The 8479-nt window shown below is 46.2% G+C and overlaps 1 pseudogene; it reads left to right on the top strand.

Annotated features, from left to right (window-relative positions):
- Nucleotides 1-5502: 5502 nt before the first annotated feature.
- On the top strand, nt 5503-6264 carry LOC149139014 (12-oxophytodienoate reductase 3 pseudogene; annotated as a pseudogene).
- The last annotated feature ends 2215 nt before the right edge of the window (nt 6265-8479 follow it).

The following is an 8479-nucleotide window of genomic DNA, read 5'->3' on the forward strand; positions in this document are numbered from 1 at the left end:
ATCAATATGGTCACCGTGATAAAGTTGTCAGTGTTCAAGGGAGTATGGAATGAAGATCCAAACCATTTTTGGTTCATGATAAAAGATGTATGGGAAGCGCAGGGAGTCACAGATGACAATATAAAGAAGGAAATATTGGTCAGCACTCTGCAAGATTGCATGCTAACCTGGTACATTAAGCATTCCAATGACAATTCGAATGCGGGGATCATAGATATACAAGCTACACTAAAAAAAGAATTTAGTAGGCCAAATTCAGAGGCGCAGTCGATCATTGGGTTTAAGGAAATCACAATGCTACCAACCGATACCCCTTGGGAGCTAGATCAGAGATTGAAGTGCACAATTCTTGAAGCTAACATGACGTTGACAGATGGACAACGCCACAAATTGTTTGTAGCATCGTTAACGCCGCATCTAAGGAACGCTCGGTCACAATAGAGGCTAACAACTCAGGCCAAGGCCTTGGAGGTCGTAATGAGATTGCACGATACCCCCATATAGGATCCCAACCTAGGAGTTCATCAGATTCACACGCATTTGAAAAACTTGTGCCTTGAGATGTAGAGTTTGAAACAAGACAGGACAGCTCGCCCAGAAGTGCGCAATGAGGTATGGTGCGTAAAGTGTAAGGGCCAGGGACATGACAAGGAGCACTGCTCGGTGTTCGCGAATTACCTCAAGGGAGAAGGGCCAATGCCATTGAGACTGGAGGCACAAGCATGACTAAGTGCGGCGCCTGCACTATGGTGCACGATTTGTCAAATAGGAGGAAAGCATGTCACACGTAACTACCATTTATTGCAGAAGTACAAGCAAAATTCACATCCGTTGTTCTGTAATTTCTGTAGATCAGTGGGACATGATGAGCTCACCTGTAGAAGTTATGAGCTGATGATGGATCAGACTCCTGCCTATAGATTTCAGGCCGAAATGAGGCCCCTTGACTAGAATGCAGGGACGGCGCGAACCAGATCTTAGGGGCGCGGATGAGGCCAAGGTGGAGGAGGACAAGGAAGAGGTCACGGACAACAGATATGTTACAATTGCGGAGGGCCAAGACATTATGCCTACGATTTTACGAATCCAACATGACCCTCATGCTTGTATTGTACATTGTTTGATCATGAGACAGAGGATTGTCCCACGCTGAGAGCGAGGTTGCGTGATAAAGGAGCACTCCAACCTCCCCTAACTTAGAACCTGCAAATGATGAGGTTTGAGTCATGCGAGAAAGACCCTAATGTGAATATTTTTCTTTGAAGTGGAATTATGATAGGGGATGACAAAGGAAAGTAGCCTGAAGAAAGTACTTGGGTTCGCAAGGCTCCAACGAAGGAACCAAAGTTTGATTTGGAGTGCACTAAGGAATTCTTCATGGAAGCCAAGAGGAGCTTCGTTGATGCCTCCACTTCAGGAAGTAAAGATACACTGGAGTTGGAAATGGACCCATCGATGCTCACAACGTCCCTGGATACATGCATGAAGCTGCTACACAATAGCAAGGTTGTAAAGGGGCTACAAGAACTCATAAATAGATGCATTGAGATTGTTTAAGGATAATCGCGCGTAGTCCAGAAGCTCAGAAATCACATGACACAAATGGGAAGGGATATGAGATTGACCACGCATATTGGAGAATATGACATGGACCAAGTGATTCTGGATCTAGGATCTGACACAAACATCCTACCAAAGCAGACATGGGATCACATGGGAAGACCTACACTATAATGGTCTCCTATCCAACTGTGAATGGAAAACTAGCAAAAGATCCTACCTATGGGGAGGTTGTAGGGAATCACAGTGGATATCAAAGGAGCAAGCACACTAGCAGACTTCGAAGTGATAGAGATTGTTGATGATAGCAATCCCTACCCCATGCTATTAGGAATAGATTGGGCCACTGACATGAATGGGGTGATAAATCTGAAGAAGCACAAGACGATTTTTGAGAAAAAACCTCTACGCATGGTTGTATCTTTGGACCCTGCAAAAGGATCACACTACATCGAGCCGGTGGACGACTATGACAGTGACGATGACTTGGACTGCATCTACAAGATAACCACGCGAGAGCAAGACTAGGTGAATCTGACCGCAGATGGATGAATCTCATGGGAGCGCGAAAGCTCCTGCACATCGGATTCAGATAAGGAAATAGAACGATGGAAGAACCGTTTACACGAGGTAACCACATTGAACTGTAGCATGTTGACAAGATCATTGCAGTACATATCAACGGAGGTGAGGGCTCTGCCTACGTATGATGGGTTAAGTGTGGTGGATGACTTCCTGTGAAGATTTGAAAGAGAAGTGTCGAAATAGCAACGTTTTGAAGCTTTGAAGTGCGTACTTCATGCTACGCCCGCAAGGCGGTGGGGTACGCACCAAAGAAGTCTTGAGGACTGGCGCGAATGTAGAATGATGATGCACATCCGGTTTGGGAAGCCTCGGATGCGATTAGCAGACAAGACTATCGGACGAAACAGTATGTGCACCCACCTATCCAGATGGATGCAAACATATGGTGCGAAACCTGCGCGGATGCACACAGTCTTCGCATTAGGAGACACAATTAGTAAGCAAGTTCGGGCAAGGCAATGGCATGAACAAACCCTCTAGTTGGAACCATGAAGTATGGAAAGACCAAGTGCACAGAAGGTTATTGACGCAGAAGAATTTAACAAAGTGTGTGAAGCGTTGAACAAGGTCCACAATGTGAAGCGAACTGACTGGGACCTACACGTACCAATGGTTCTATGGGCTTATAGGACTACATGCAAGAACCCGACAGCATAGGCACTACCGAGGCTGGAGTATGAAGCGAATGCAGTAAGCCCCCCATAGAGCATGAAATTCCTAGTCCGCGCATGGCATCACTGGTAGATACGATGGTTCGCGGAACCTTGGAAGAAGAAATCCAACAAGGCAATTTTAGGCTCTAAGAACTTGAGAAAGAAATGGTGCAATTAAGGAAGAAAAGTGCTCTGGTAGAAGCAGAAGTCAAAAAGTTGGAGGACGAGATAAAGGAAGATTTTCTCGATAAGAAGACTCGGGTGATAACATAGGGTGTGCACGATCATGCTGACAAGTTTGAGGACTATCTTCGTGAATTGATCAGTCTGATGCCTTCGCTTGGATCGCACATTACTAAGCGAATCAACCAGGGTGGCGCGTTGCAGATGATAAAGTGCGCGATGCCGCCAGTAACAATAAAAGGTGGGTATTTTCCAGTAAAAGTGATGGATGACTGGATGAAACCCAATATAGGAGGCGTAGACACCTGATCAGCCGAGGGAAGTACAGTCTTAGCACTCCTGGTAGTTGAGAGGAGGCGCGGGACTATAAACTACTATGCCCGGGAGCTGCGCGATGTTGGAGCTGCGTGAAAAACCAAAGAGTCACAGGGTCCACGACCATGCAAGGGGGGTTGTGCTGCTACTAGGGTTGGCCAGAAAGTGACCATTGAAGTCACTATTCATGATGTGATGCTCAACTTAAGACCAAATGAAGTGAGCGGTAGACAATTAAGACGCAATTTATGGGCAAGATTTGGGAAAATATAGCGCCAATGGAGCATTAATGAACCAGATTTTGGGGGAGCGGTCTAATTCAAATTCAAAAGGCGCTATAAATTACAAAGGGCTGCCCAGCAAACAACACTTGGTCATTTGCAAATTGAGCAGTTGTATACCCTGCGTAGCCTAAGAAAAGCCCTGTTTGACCTGTGCAGAGCGTTGATTGAGCCCCTGAGTACACAAGTCATAGATTTCTGGTCGGACATGATGGGAGCATCTAAGGAAGTTATGGAAATCACAGAGATGACTACCGAAGAGGCTGCATAGGCCCTGACTGTGGGAGATGCCCCTAAAGTCGCTAGGATTGTGGTAGAAATCCTTAAATCACTGCACACACCAAGACCAAAGAAAGACAAATAGGTGATGGTTCCCGTACGTGTGTCCCCATGAAACCCATTACGCACCAGTCTAACAATGGAGGAGAAGGGGAAAGCTATTAACATAGAAACCAACAAGGAGGGGGAAGACCTGTAGGACCTTATCATCGAAGAATATGAGGACGAAGGCATGGAGGAGGAAGCTAAAATTGTGTACCCTCCAACAAAGTTGCCTGCCTATATCCCCCCGCGGAAGGGGAAGGCTAAAGTGCCCAAGGATCTTGACGAGAGAAAGAGCTCTCTCTAGACCCTGCTCCTCCTAGAAAACATCATTTTTGAGGGCACGCACCTGGGACAGGTACCTAGCTTAAAATTTGAATATTGGGACCTTAGTAACCACGAGAAGTTCCCTCACCTAGAGACCATGCAACTCATGAAGCCTAAGTAGAAAACCACAGCAGGGGTTACCGAATTAGAGCTGCAAAAATGGTTTTGCGGAGTGGAAAGGCAGGGTTACTAAACTTGCTTTGGGTGCCACATTTCCACCGTGCCCCAATAACAATTTTTGTCATCAAGCAGTTACTCTGCCTAGTGCATGGTGGGTGTTTTTGGTTGGAGGAGCCCATCCCCATCACAGAACACTTGATTCACCGCATCACCCAGCTGCCATGCAAGGGAGAGGACCCTGCAGATATCTCGGAGGGGAAAAGCAGTGACTTGGCCATCGCAAAGGCCATGAAGAAGAAATATAAACTAGAGAATAGTTGGAAATAATTAATTCCTACTTGTCTATGGTTGTAGTTTTCTATTTGAGGAGTTTGTTCCTATGTAATAGGAATTTAGTTTCTCCTAGTTTAGTGTGTGGTTGAGAGAATCTCTCAACCACACTACTGTACGTCTAAGATAGCATTCCTATCTTAAGACTACTGATTGTATAAATATGTGTGTAATCATTCAAGAATCAAGAGAATATATTTTGAGTGATTGCAATTTTATCTTGGTATCAGAGCCTGTGAGGGCCTGGCCCCTCCTGGGCTTGGCCCCTCCTGGGCTGATTGAAAATAAAGGGTTTATTATATGTTGTTTGTCCATCAATTTTTTTTTTATGGTCTGTTCAAGTGCTTGATCGGCTGATTGAAATCGTGTTGCTGAGCCGACCCTGCGAGCTTGTGATTTGATGGAGCTCGACAGTGTTGAATACAATTCACAGCGCGGTTGATTTGCTACCTCTATTTGTGGGATCGGTCTCGGACCAAGAAATTGTTCAGTGGAACGGCTCTCGTGTTGATGGAAATGAGGCTCGAATAGAATATATGGAAAAAGGAGGAGAGGCCAAGGAGGCCAGATTTCTGTTTTTTGTTTGCAGGCCGCAATTTTTTGTTTAATAGATCTGTTGCATCATGATCTGTCATACTAATGTCATTTACATACTAATTTCTATTATTATTGGAGCTCGGCGGTGTTGAATGAGCTCGATGGCCATGGAGGAGGTCGGGATCGTTGCTGAGCTCGACTGCCATGGAGGAGGTCAGGATTGTTGCTGAGCTCGACGGCCATGGAGGAGGTCGGGATCGTTGCTGCGTGAGGTGGATCATCGGTTTATAATGGGAAAAGGAGACAATTTTTACCAAAATCAAAATCATCAAGAAAATGGATCGGCAAATGGAAGCTCTACTGCTCCTCACCTGCTTTCGTCTTTTCAAATGGGTCCGCTATTCAATCTATCTCACAGAGCGGTGTTGGCCCCGGTGACCCGATGCCGTGCACTGAACAACATACCACAGTCCTCCCACGTGAAGTTCTATTCTCAGAGAGCAACCAAAGGCGGCCTCCTCATTACCGAAGCAAACGCAGTGTCACCGCAGGCCATCGGGTTCCCACATTCTCCTGGCATTTTCAACGATGACCAAATCAAGGCCTGGAGAAATGTTGTAGCCGCCGTTCATGAGAAGGGCGCCATCATTTTCTGCCAGATATGGCACGTCGGCAGGGCGTCCCACAGAGTTTATCAGCCCAACCATGAAGCCCCACTCTCATCCACCAGCAAGTCGATTCCAGAGCAGTCGAGCATCTTGATGCCTGATGGCTCTAGAGGCAGCTGTTCCAAACCCCGTGCCCTCGCGACAGCAGAAATTTCTGAAATTGTAGCACAGTTTCGCAGAGCGGCCAGAAATGCAAAGTTGGCCGGATTCGACGGTGTGGAAATACACGGAGCCCATGGTTACCTGATCGATCAATTTCTCAAAGGCATTTTACCGTGGAAAAACTCTGAATTCGGCCAGATCAAGGGTTTAACTACTGAAATCAGCCATTGTTTCAGGATAAGATGGTTTAAGAATTGTGATATTAGGGATCTGGCGAAATGAATACAGAAAACAACCAGGTGAAAGATCAGTAACGTGGATCTGTTGGTGAGGGCTAGATTTGATAACAGCATTGGGCTTTGTGCTCTGTAATGGGATATAACCAGGAGATTCGAACTCAGGTCACTGATATATTCCAGAAGTGATCGCCGAGAGTTTTTTGGACATTTGTGTGCACAATAAACTTTGTGCAGAAAGATGAAGAACGGGGTGATAGAATGTAGTGTTTGCCACTCCAAGTTGGGTCTTTCCCCAACTGCCCGTGCCGTTTCGAGGGCATACGATCGGCATCATGCAAAAGTTTTGTTTGCCATTATCATGCTCCTGTTCCAGGTCCGAAGACAAAAGCGACAGTGAAGATGTTAAGCAATTCCAAGGTTCTGGTGCGTTGTAAGCCGAGGAGAAGACCGAAGGAGGCTGCAGTCGCGCAGTGATCTGCGTGTTGGACGGGGCTGCATTGGCTCTCGTTTTTCGCCGATGATTTTATCTGACTTGTTCTGAGGGTTGAGGCAGAGAAGGAGCGACGCCCTCTAGCCCGTGCGTGCGAGATAGGTGTTGTGAGCATGCGAAGGGTCTGTTGCCGATTATGTGGAAGCTCTGTTGCCCGTTATGTTATTGTGGGATATCTCGTATACAGAGATCTACAGTGGCTTACCGTGTTGGAGTCGAGACCTGTGTATGGTCTCGCTGCGCTGGACTGCGTCTGGCATGAATTATGTTTGGTGTGATGTCGTTGCTCGGATCTGAGCTAAGGTCTCCATGGAGTCTGATGGCTTTGTTCAAAATTTCAGGCATGAGTTCAAGCGTTGGTCCTCCGCTATGGGCTGGAGCCTGTGGTTTTTGGAGATCGCTCCCCCTCCAGAACTTGTGACCCCTCCAGATGTTGGATTTCTTAGCAGCTTGGAGCGATCTCGAATTTGTGAGATTGTCGTGTGGCTGGTTACCTTTGTCTCTTCGATGCAAGGGTGTTTGGGATTGCAGTGAGCTGAATCCTAACACAGATCCGAGGATGACAGAACGAAACAACTTATGTGTGTCTGCGATTCAGAGAGTGAGATCCGAGCAGATGACAGCAGATCGGTCGAACCGGTGGACTGGTTATGTTGGCAGAGGATTGGTTGTGAAGTGGCAGCCCAGCATGGAGAAGATTGTTGGGTCCAAGAACACTCCAGGATTGGAGGAGATCGGGCCGGTGGTGTGTGCCGAGCAGGCAGCCAATTGCAGATCACTGGTTATGATTCATGATATTTCTGGACTCTAATAGTTGCTGTTATGATTGGGAAATAATCATCTTTGGGCAAAGATAGAGAAATTTGATATTTTGTCAACCTGAAAGTTTATTTTTTATATCTTGGAATTATGCATAATATTATTGAGCCTTATTGAGCCTAGCTAACTCAATGTAGGTAAAGTTGTTTTGTTAGAATTCATGACTCTAACAAATGACAGGATAAGCATGGAGTTCCAAGAATTTATTTGACAATGATGCCCAAGATGTGAACAGTGAACAGATGAGATAAAGGAGCAGCAACAACGGTTATGGTGGACAGCAAAGTAGATTTGTTTGAGTTAGTGTGGAATAGACTCCCTAGCATGTTGTAATAATCATTGTATGTACCCAGAAACTCCAAATGTTGAAGTATGGAATGTAAGCCTTGTAAAGGCATTTGAAAGTTCGTGGTGATCTTAAAACCACTTTGTAATGGTTTATGGTCAGCCTGAAACCATCTTTTGTCACTGTAATGTGATGGTTGGTGGTGAGCCAGAAACCATCTATATAGTCTTTGTGACTGAAGTGCCTTTGTGGCCAGCTTGCCTTTGTGGCTGAATGGTTGGTGGTGAGCCAGAAACCATCTATATAGTCTTTGTGACTGAAGTGCCTTTGTGGCTGAATCGCCTATGTGGCTTGAGGTGCCTTTGTGGCTGGCATCGTGGATGTCAATATGTTGTTTGACAAGCTCGCCTTCGTGGCTGTGTTGAGCTTTGGCTGAGTTGAGTCAGCGTGCCTTTGTGGCAGTGTGTACACGGGAGCTTTGTGCTCGTAGGAGCAGGTGGACTGCAGAACACCTGGCTCGGACTCAGATGATTTTTTTCTGAGTAGAAGGGGATTGGCGTTTTTCGCGCTAACAGCAATGCCAGGAAGGCCAACTGGCGCGTCTGTTAGGCCATTAATCGCGCCAATGGGTGCGGGTTTTTCGTTCAGGATCACGCCAATTCA

The sequence above is a fragment of the Pinus tabuliformis genome, chromosome X (genome assembly GCF_031772625.1).
Source record: "Pinus tabuliformis cultivar Carrire ecotype Pingquan chromosome X, CPIR1, whole genome shotgun sequence".
NCBI lineage: Eukaryota > Viridiplantae > Streptophyta > Pinopsida > Pinales > Pinaceae > Pinus > Pinus tabuliformis.